We start from the raw sequence: 11,845 nt of genomic DNA, 5'->3' as shown, positions 1-11,845 counted from the left end.
CAGTAGTAATGACACATAGATATATCATAGTTGCTCAGTCTAGGTGATATATGCTATATCTGAAAGTATTTACACAATCAGAAAAGACATAGGACCTTCTGAGATCAATGATTTCTGCTATCCAAGATGATTTCTAGAGGTAGCTTTTGTTTGGAAAAAGATGATATTCACTGTGTAATGATACATAAGGCACAAGAATCAGATCTGTCACTGATCACTTATAACTGAAAATCTTAAATCTAGTTTACAACCTTGTGGCATTCAAAGACTCATACAATCTGTTTCAAATTTACTTTTCCAGTCTTATTTTTATTTTTATTTTTTTGGCTGGGTACAGTATACTTTATTGATGGTACATGACAAGGTAGGGGTCCCCAAGCCCTCCCCTTCCTCGGGGTCTGGGATGTAAATTGGAGGCCAGGAGATTCTCATTGTGTTGGGGGATTAAGTTGGGGCAGGGACTTCCCAGCAGCTGAGGGCCTCTCTCTTCCTCTTGTTCTTGTTGGGGCTGAGAGGGGTCCAGGAGGCTCTTACCCCTTAGAGGCCATGTTGACTATGAGGTCCACCACCTGGTTACTGTAGCCAAATTCATTGTCATACCAGGAAATGAGCTTGGCAAAGTGGTCATTAAGGGCAATGCCAGCTCCGGCGTCGAAGGTGGAAGAGTGGGTGTCACTATTGAAGTCGCAGGAGACAACCTGGTCCTCAGTGTAGCCTAGGATGCCCTTGAGGGGGCCCTTCGATGCCTGCTTCACCACCTTCTTGATGTCATCATATTTGGCAGCTTTCTCCAGGCAGCAGGTTAGATCCACAACTGACATGTTGGGGGTGGGGACATGGAAGGCCATGCCAGTGAGCTTCCCATTCAGCTCAGGGATGACCTCGCCCACAGCCTTGGTGGTGCCAGTGGAAGCAGGGATGATATTCTGGGCTGCTCCTTGGCCATCATGCCACAGCTTCCCAGAGGGGCCGTCCACGGTCTTCTGGGTGGCAGTGATGGCATGGATGGTGGTCATGAGGCCCTCCACAATGCCAAAGTGGTCATGGATGACTTTGGCCAGAGAAGTCAAACTGTTGGTGGTGCAGGAGGCATTGCTGACAATCTTGAAGGAGTTGTCATACTTCTCGTGGTTCACACCCATCACAAACATGGGGGCATCAGCAGAAGGAGCACAGAGATGATGACTCTCTTGGCCCCACCCAAGATCACCCCAGTCTTCTCCAAGGTGGTGAAGACCCCAGTGGACTCCACAAGATACTCAGCACCAGCATCATCCCATTTGATGTTGGCGGGATCTCGCTCCTGGAAGATGGAGATGGACTTCCCATTGATGACAAGTTTCCCGTTCTCAGCCTTAACCATGCTGTGGAAATTGCCATGGGTAGAATCTTACTGGAGCATGTACACCATGTAGTTGAGATCAATGAAGGGTTCATTGATGGAGACAAGATCCACTTTGCCAGAGTTAAAAGCAACCCTGGTGACCAGGTGCCCAATACGGCCAAATTCGTTTGCTCCGACCTTCACCATCATGTCATGGGGATGCAGCTGGCCCTGCACCAGAAGATGCAGCAGTCGGTCCAACAGGGAGGAGCAGAGAGCCTCCAGTCTCATTTTTAAACGTTGCCCTGTTTGAACTTTCCCTCTAGGCAAACTGATCAAATGACTATCCCCTGACACGATTTATATCTTTTCAACCCTACACCTCTTCTCAGAGCACTCCTTTCTGGCACATCCTTACCACCTTCACTCCCCAAATGTTGCCTCGTCCCCCCACACAGACTCCCCTACTTCAGTCTGATAAAAGCCTAAGGCTTCCAGAAGGAGGTGTCACCACCATATCCTCCCTGGAAAAGAGGTGTGCATCCTTTATTTGGCACAAGAAAAGCCCATGTAGTGTCGGCTTTATTTTGATCTAAATTGGAGGAAAATTCTGGATATCTCCCTAAACATCATAGCTCTGGAGTCATTTGCTCTTGGAGAAGGCAAGCCTTCTATAGCCTTCTATCCTGCACTTCCATAAGCAGTAAAAGAAGCCGTTCCCTGATAACCTACCTTCTTTTTGCTTACAAAGATTTTTTTTAACCATTTTCTTGGTTAATACGTGGGCCATCTCTAATCTTGTAATCATTCTGTACGTAGAGAAGAAACGTGTCAGGATGTCTGGAAAGGTGCAGAAAAGTACAGAGCTGGTTCATAGAGGACAGCCAGGGGTCAGGCGCTCCCGAGCCTGACCATTTCTTAGCTCAAGGTTTTTAAAGTTGCAGCAGAACACAACTTCACCCCATCTTTCCAGAAAATGGGAGGGAGGGATTAGGGTGGTATGTTAAGTGGAAGCTGAAAGTGGCAAAAGATGGTGAAATGTAGGAAAAATGATTTCTTGGAACTTCATAAATCTTGGTCAAAAATTTACGTCGTCGAGCAGTCCTGAGTTGTTGGCTGCTCTATCTTCCTTGTGACAGCTTCATGAATGACAGCTTCATTTCACATATAGCTTCATGAGAATAATGAAATCTCCAAGCTAAAGAAAACCACATTGGTATTTGAGTGTCTTGAAGTTTCTCGAGGGCCCCAAAGCACTGGAGCGGCTCAGAAGGGTAACTCGACAAGGGCAACAGTTGGTTTTTTTAGTTCTTTGGTTACATGTCTCATTGCTCTCCCTAAACTGTCAACTCTCGGTGAGGTTTGATAGAGAATGAAATTTCTGATTTTTCCTACCTGATTCCCGAGACTCATTTCCAAAATGATGGGCTTACACTATACAGAGGCTAGATAGAAAGCATAAATTATGGGTTTTGCTGACACATCTTTAGTAATAGACTTCTCTCACAGAGAAGGAATACGTGAAGATTCTCCATCAATCCTATTCAGTTATTTTCACTGTCAGCAAGGACTCTTTGGAGCATAGACGTAGCTTGCCCCAGTCTCTGCTCCCCAAGACAATTTCTTGATTCTGTGATTCAGCTTTTGTCTCAATTAAAAACCACTTTGAATCTGAAGACCTCCTTTTTTTTTTTTTTGAGGGAGAGGAGTGGTGAGGGGCAGAGGGAGAGAGGGAATCTTTTTTTTTTTTAAGATTTTATTTATTTATTCATGATAGGCAGAGAGAGAAGGGGGTGGGCAGAGACACAGGCAGAGGGAGAAGCAGGCTCCATGCAGGGAACCCCATGTGGGACTCGATCCCAGGTCTCCAGGATCACACCCTGGGCCGAAGGCGGCGCTAAACCACTGAGCCACCTGGAGAGAGAGAATCTTAAGCAGGCTCATGGCCTAGCACAGAACCCAACATGTGGCTCGATCTCACCATCCTGATATCATGACCTCAGCTGAAATCCAGAGTCAGACACTTAACTGACTGAGCCACCCAGGTGCCCCAAATCGGAAGACCTCTTATTAGAAGTTTGTAAATTTGGAATTGAATAGTATCACACCCAATGGTAAAGTGTTAGCAGTGTGTTTTCTTCCAATATCCTATCTTCCAGACTTTTTGAACTTGACCGAGGGTGAGGAGTCCCTGACCTCAGTGGGATCTGGATCAGAACATTCCACTCAAGGTTTCTTCTGCCTCCAAACCAGAAGTCCAGAAGATGCCTTTAATCTGGCTACAACTGCTCAGTCTCAGACCTCCATGCACCTACTAGCGGGAGTGAAAGGCTGCCCAAGAGTTCTGTGCGCTTCTAATAAGAATCTCTCCCTTTCTGGTCAACATTCAATACCTCCCACCTACTGTTCACCTTGAGATCGTCAAGACAAATCGTATTGTGCCTGTTTTCTTGATTTCCAATTATTATCCCAAGAGGGCTAATACTTCTCAGGATTCTAACCTACATATGGCTCTGGAGCAGTGAGGCAACCCCCACCCTGCACTCTTCCTTTGCTCCTCTTCCATTTTATTTTTCCCCATGTGTCACCAAGTAATACACTATGTATTTTACTCATTTATTTGCTTAACGCCCTTCACCAGATGAGGGCAAGATTTCTTTAGATCATTCATGAAGTTCTCCAGTTGAACTAACAGTCCTGTGTGGATGAACACATAGTGCCAACAACAGTAAAAGAGGGTGGGGCACCCTTAACAGTAAAAGAGGTGGGGCATCTGGGTGGCTCAGTTGGTTAAGCATCTGGCTCTTGGTTTTGGCTCAGGTCATGATCACAGGGTCCTGAAACTGAGCCCCACATCGGGCTCCACACTCAGTGGCATCTGCTTGTCCCTGTCTGTCTGCTTCTCCCCCTTCCTGGCAGCCCCCGCCCCTTCCTGTTCACACACACTCTCTCTCTGTCTCTAAAATAAATAAACAAAATGTTTAAATAAAAAAACCAGTAACAGTAGTACATGATAAAATTTCAAGGTCTCACCTTTTAAACTTGACAATTTATTTTAGTTTTAGAAATATAGATGCCATAGAGGTAGGGACCTTATCTTTTGGGGGCTCCTTGCACAATCCACCAGTGGCTTTATTCACCGGTATTTGGGGACAAAATACCTGTTTCTTTTCTCTTCACGAGGAGTTAGTTTCTGATTTAGATAGCCAAACTCATCACACTGAGGCATTTAAGGGAGTGATTTGGGTTTCCCTGTTATACGTATGGGGTCTTTAATGGAGAGAACAGCAATTTTGGGTCTCCTGCCATAATTGCATCAGAAATTCTTTCACTATGTGAAGAAATAAGCCTCGAGCTGTACTCCAATTGCCAGATGATCATTTCCTGTTACTACCTTAGTAATATGAAGCAATTATTTTCACTATTTTCCCAAACCATTATCCCTTCAATTTTATCTGTTCTTTTCTCTTGACATGTGAAGATTCATGTACAAAAAGAAAAATAGGCCTATTATGGTCTATTTTCTCTGGTTATCATACTACATTTTCAAATTTTTCTCAAAGATCCGAATTTTGCCTCAGGATACTCTAATATGACCTTTATATCTTTTCCGTTAGAATTTTGCTTACATGGATAGATCCAGAATTGTCTTCTCCTTTCCCTGTATAGACATCCTTTTATGCCAAAACTTTAGATTCAATCAATATCTGCTTAAAGTATTCATTAACTCATTCAATAAAAATCTACTGAGTACCAACTATATCGTAGATATAATGCTGGGAACACCTTTTTAAAGACACCTAAGACAGAAGGATTCCCTTTATGGGGCTTTTAGTTGAATAGAGAGTGTAAACATTTTATAAATAAATGTAAGCAGAGGGTGAAATTCCAAAGGAGTAAAAGATTACTTTTATTTTGGATAAAGCATCAATTAACTGTCAAACTAAGTAATAAAAGATAAGTAAGTGGTTCCAGGAGGATCGAGTCAGGTGGAGCCTGTGGTGCAAGAAAATAGATGGTAAGAATTATGGCTGGAGAGGTTGGCACAAAGACACTGTGTGCCAGAAAAAAGAGTTGGGACTTCATTGCCCAGGAAAATGGATTAGAGTCTGGAAATTTTATGAGCCTGACAAGCAAATTTGAAAATAAGAAAGCTCATTCCTTCTTATTTATAATATCACTCCCTCTGCTAGAGCAAGACTAGAGGGGGTAATATTGTTGCATTTCCGATAGTCAAGCAAAGGGTGTTGATGACATAAATGATTTTTTACTTTATTATCTGTGTCTAACCCATCATCATGGCCAGTGATGTTTCAGTGTTTAGAAGCAAGAGATGAGGTCTGCAAGAAGGCATAGATCATTAGTAATGGGGACTGCTGAGTTTTGATTTGCTGAGAGGATTGCCAGTTGCAATAACTCAAGCCCTCAATACCATTGATTGTCAGGCCCTAGAATTTCTGCCAGTGTCAGGGCTAAAGTTTTTCCCAAGGAGTTTCTTGGAGAAAATTTGTGAATCTTTAAGCTCTAGCTTAAAACTGGGTGTTCCACTGCACTACTGGGTATTTACCCAAAGAATTACAAGAAGACTAATTCAAAGGGATACATGCATCCCAATATTTATAGCAGCAGCATCCACAATAGCCAAATTATGTAAACAGCCCAAGCGTCCATGGTTGATGAATGGTTAAAGAAGAGGTGGTGTATATACACAATGGAATATTATTCAGCCATAAAAAGAATGAGGTCTTGCCATTAGCAATGACGTGGATGGAGCTAGAGAGTGAGTATTATGCTAATCAAAATAAAGTCAGAGAAAGACAAATATCATATGACTTCACCCATATGTGGAATTTAAGAAACAAAGGAAATGAGCAAAGGGGGATAAAAGAGAAACAGAAACTAAGAAGCAAACTCTTAACTATAGGGAACAAACTGAGGGTTGCCACTAGGGGGAAGAGGCAGTGGGTGAAACAGGTGGTGGGGATGAAGGAGGGCACCTGTTGTGATGAGCACCGGGTGTTGTAAGGAATTGTTGAATCACTATATTGTACACTTGAAACAAATGTTACACTGTATGTTAACGAACTGAAATTAAAATAAAATCTTAAAAATACAAATAAATAAAAGTGTGGGTGTTCGACCACCTGGGCAAAGCACTCATCCGACTAATTTCTGACTTGGATCTTCTGCTTTCTACTTTCTGACTCCGAGGGAAAACATGCTTCATTAATTTCAAGGTAGAGGAAACATATTGGACTATATGGTTGTGGTCATGTGATACCTCTAGTGGCAGCTCTGGCCTATGAAAAGGAGATTGCAGTTATAATGCATGGAAAAGGTTTTGCAATACAACAGGCAATAATATCCAATGTACAGGTTCACTGAAACATTTCCAAGAGGAGTTTCTTCACTTCATCACGTTTTGCGTGTCAGAAGTGAAATAATTTTTTCAGCTCCTCTCATGTCACTTCAATTAGTTAAGGCTCCATTACACCTTTTGCAAAAATTAGTTTTGCTGATCATTTTGTGATTACCCTGCTAGACTGTGAGCCACTTGGGACCAAGTACTATGTTTTACCGGTTGTTGTATCCACAGTATCCAGGACAATTCCTGGCACCCAGTAACTAACTGAATAAAAGACTCAATGCCATTTATTTTGATCACTTTTCAATTTCCCATAATATATTTTTTACTACATAAAAATATACTTTGCATGGAAAAACCTGTTTGCATCAAAGGACAGTGTGCCTTACAGGGACAAGGACCATGTCTTTATTTCCCCGTTATCTGGCACAGAGCATAAACAAGAATTGAATTAAATTTATAAATCAAATGTTATGATGATGTCTTCGGCAGCTGAGTTATCAAAAGAGTGACAGTGATTTCACTATTATCATTATTGTAAAATTATTTCATCCAGATTATGGTAAACAAAGGACACATTTAAGTTGAGTGCAGAGATGACTATGTAAAGCCATGACCCAATTAACTATACTCACTCCTGACAGGTTTTTCTAAGACATGGGATGGAGTTGTTCTGTGTAAGAAGTGAATTATTTCAATTATTTTTTTTAATCATTTCAATTATTGAAATAAACTTAGTGGAACGTATTAGCCACTAAATGGAAAAGTCAGCTAACTAGTTTCCATTACAATACTCACAGTATACTCTCTTTTTCTCTCTGTCTTTCATTCTCTCTCTCTCTCTCTCTCTCTCTCTCTCTCTCTCTCTCTCACACACACACACACACACACACACACACACACTTCTCTGTTGTCCTATAATGATCTTCAATTTAACTGAGTTCTTAAGCATGAGTCTAGCAGTTTAGCAGTTAAGTCAAACAAATCAATTCATTTGAACCTAGAACTTCCAAAATCACATGAACCAATATAGTTATTAAAGAAAACATATGCGAAAAGGTAGGGCATTCAAGTCTTCGACAACAACAGCACTTGGTTATATATCTTTATCTATAATTATAATACAAATGGGATCATATCTATGCGCAATTTGGCATCTGTTCTTTTCACTTCATTCCAAGCCACCAAACACTACAATACAGCATAATGTTAAGAGCCTGAACCTTGGTATTTGATAGATCTAGTTTTGAATTTTTGGACTTGACATTTATTCTGATCATCAATTTTTTCATTTGTAGTATGGAGCACTAAGTAGTCCTTAGTGTCGTGGTGAGGAGTCGATGAAATAATGCAAATAAGATAAGTAGTATATAATAAAAAAATCAATAAATGATGTAGTATTTCTTGGCATATAGCACATCTCCATGTATTTAATTAACCCAAAGCCAATCAAACCAACATCTAAATCACTTTCTTTTTTCTCAATATTAGAAGCAACTTATATGATAAATATCCTTGCATGTTTATAGGTGCCTACTTGCCCAGTTTTTTTTTATAGAGTATATTCCTAGAAGTAAACTTGCTGAGTCAAAGGGTATAAACATTTTCAAGACATTCTGTTTTGCTAAATGGCTCTGCAGACTGGATGTACAAATTCACACTACCACCAGCAGGGTGTGAGAGTGTTCATTTCTCACAATTTTGTCAGCTGAATATTTATCATTAAAACTCTACCAGGGCAGCCCGGGTGGCTCAGTGGTTTAGCGCCGCCTTCAGCCCAGGGCCTGATCCTGGGGACCCGGGATCGAGTCCCATGTCGGGCTCCCTGCATGGAGCCTGCTTCTCCCTCTGCCTGTGTCTCTGCCTCTCTCTCTCTCTCTCTCTCTCTCTCTCTCTCTGTCACTCATGAATAAATAAATAAAATCTTAAAAAAAAAAAACCTCTACCAATTCCAGGGGGTGGGGTGTATATCTTATTTTAATTTGCATTTATTACCTGTAAGATTTATTGAGACCATTTGTGTTTCTTATTTTGTATCTGCCTGTTATAGCTTTTGCCCATTTTTCTCTTTATATGTGCTTTCCTTCCCTACACATACCTTTTATGTATTAAGGGTGCATGCTTTTGACTTTAAACACATTGCAAGATTTCTCTAAGCTTATTTTACTTGTACATGTGATGTTTTTTATTGACAGAAATGTTAATACATTTGAGTGAATTTTTAAAATCTCTTCAGATAATTGTATTGATATCAGAAACAGTCTAACAATATCTATTTACTATAATTTTCGATATCTCCTACAAAATTTTCCTCTATACAATGGGAACATTGTAAGTCAAAACAGAACCTACGTAATGTGCTTGCATTGCCTTTCATCTATTACCTTTTTTCTAATGATAAAATGAATAGTTTAATTCTAACATGGCTGCTAGCTCATCATTCTTGATATTATCACATAATCAGATTAAGTTAAATACCAAGGAATAGTCTTACAAAGAACATGGTATTTATCACAAAACTCATCAGGCTCGAATAGGCCCTGCCAATATTGACACTTTGCTATAGTGAAAATAATTCCACTCCCCATCTACAATGGGACTGCCCTTTAGCACATCTAAAATCATAATTTTTCAACCTTGATCCATTCAGTCATTCTTTTAGGAAATATACTGTGCTCCTACTGTCCTAAACACCATGCTAGATACTGAATTGAAGTAGCAAATAAGACAAAGTCTAACTTTATAGAGCTTACGGTGCTGTACAAGTATATACATTATGTAGAGTGGACTTGGTAGATTAAAAACAAAAACAAAAGGAAACGTGAAACAGCTCTTGTTTAATGAAAGGCCGGATTTAAATTGCACTCACTATATGCCAAGTGAGTTTCTACTGGTTTTATATGCATATGTATTAATTCATTTCATCTTCCCAACAACCCAAAGAGGTGGGTAGTGTTTTTGAAAGTTGTTTTTTTTTTTTTTTTTAATTTGAGCATAGTTGACACACAGTGCTTCATTAGTTTCAGATGTGCAAAATAGTGATTCAACAAGTTCTGGAATTATGCTGTGCTCAGCACAAGTAGGCCAACCATGTGCTGCCACCGAACACTATTGCAGTACCAGTGACTGTTCCCTTATGTTATGCCTTTCATCCTCGTGACTTATCCCACAACTGGAAGCCTGTCTCTTCCACACCCCTTCATCCATTTTTCCCAAACCCCCAATCCTACCCCTCTGGCAACCATCAGTTTGGCCTCTGTATTTACAATCTGATTCTACTTTTTGCTTGTTTGTTTTTAGATTCCTCTCAGGAGTGAAATCCTAAGGTATTTATTTGCCTGTCTCAGTCTGGCTTATTTCCCCTAGCACAATACAGAGGCAGGTAGCACTTAATCACCTCCATTTTACAGATGTGGAAATGAAAACATAGAGGTAGAAAAGGGATTCTCCAGTTTCATCCTGCTAGAAAGCAGAGAAACTGAGTTTCAAACCCAGTGAATCTGGCTCCTGAGCTCATACTCCTAAACACTGTGCTAGACAACCTCCGGAATATGGTGAAATGTTTTCCTATTTTCATACGATGTATTTTACATATTTATTTTATGGCTTTTAAACATTCTAAGATTTAAAATTTTAAGACATAACTTTCTCATACTTCACAGTTGGTTTAATATGGAACACACATAAATAAAATATTAATTCTCTTCATTTCCTGTGCTTTGATTGAAAGGATTCACTGCTAGAGCTCTTCTTAAAAGTACTTTTAAGGATTCTACTTTTGAATACTTATTGCCATCCCTCCTTATCCAGCTCTCATGTCCACAGCTTCCTTAAGTATTCAGAACACATAGGAAAACCAGGATACAAACAAACAAACAAACGTCTTCAGCAGCCAAAATAGATGTCATAAGTTTATTCATGAGGGAACATTCCAGGCTCTCACTCAGAGGTAGTTTAACTTTAGACAGAATTATAATAAGCTTTAATAAGCTGCAGCAGATCGAAAGTAGAAGGGGGTTATAAAGAGAGGATTTTGACAGCCTGACTAGAATGAATAATACAGGAAAACCATAAATATGTCATGCAAAAGAAGTAAAAAATATTTTCTGAGGCTACTTAGTACAGGGGTAAACCATCATTGTATGATAACCAAGAAAAGTGATCAAAGTTTATAATGATAACCCACATCATTAAAAAATGTTTGGGTGCAGTCGGTTTTGTTCAAAAAGTCAGTGGACTTCCACCAAGAATGACAGGTGACTAAAACCCAGTGGTAAGGATGATGTGACAAAAGGAGTACTGTCAAATAAAGTACAACATTTATATAAGGCAATTTGGCAACATTTGTCAGAAGCGTTAGCATTCTCTTAGCCACATTTCTGTATTATGAAAATTATTACGAAGTAAAATTCAATTTTTTTTCTAAATAATTTTAGTGCTCTCTAAGTTTCTCTGATTTTACCTGATACTATTTTTTTTTTTGTTAACTTCACTTCATGGCTCAAAGAGTTATCTTATATGAAAAAGATACAGCCGTAAGCCTCATCTACTGTCTTGAAGTTATTTGATGTGACAAGATCTGAAACGGTAGACTCATATATGAGACTGTGGTTGACAAGGGCTAGTTAAATATAGTTTGCCACTAATCTCAAGCTCATGATTGAAAATACCTTGTTGCTAACTAATTTCCTGGAAGTGTCACCAGATTCATATGATGCATCATATCCTGATGGCGCCTTTTTTCCTGTGGTGCTCTCAATCTGGGTTGCTCTCTCTGAACTTCCATCTCCATACATATCCATCTATCAAAATCCTACTCATTATTGTTCAAAAATCAGCTCAAATGCGATTTTTCTCGATGCAGCCTTTCCAAGCCCATCCAGTGAGAGAGGCAAAATTGGGTCATGAGTGTGGGCTCTGCACTCACACACACTTGGTTTCAAATTCTGGCTCTGCCACCTGCCAGTTGTGTGACATTGAGCAAATCATTGCTCAGATCCTCAACTTCTTTCTTGGTAAAATGTCACTAATTGAAAGCCCTGCCAGATAAGATTGTCGTGGGAATTAAAAGGGATTGCTTCAGATCTTTGAGCTAGCTGAGTAGACATCATGAGAAAGGCTCACCCTCCCTAGTTAAAAAAATTTATGGACAAGAA

General features: G+C 40.0%; 1 pseudogene; it reads right to left on the bottom strand.

Annotated features, from left to right (window-relative positions):
- Positions 1-530: 530 nt before the first annotated feature.
- Positions 531-1,615, bottom strand: LOC121482690 (annotated as a pseudogene).
- Positions 1,616-11,845: the final 10,230 nt, after the last annotated feature.

Source organism: Vulpes lagopus, chromosome X (assembly GCF_018345385.1).
Source record: "Vulpes lagopus strain Blue_001 chromosome X, ASM1834538v1, whole genome shotgun sequence".
Taxonomy (NCBI): domain Eukaryota; kingdom Metazoa; phylum Chordata; class Mammalia; order Carnivora; family Canidae; genus Vulpes; species Vulpes lagopus.
Note: the sequence above shows the minus strand (reverse complement) of the source record. Positions and strands in the feature narration are given on the sequence as shown.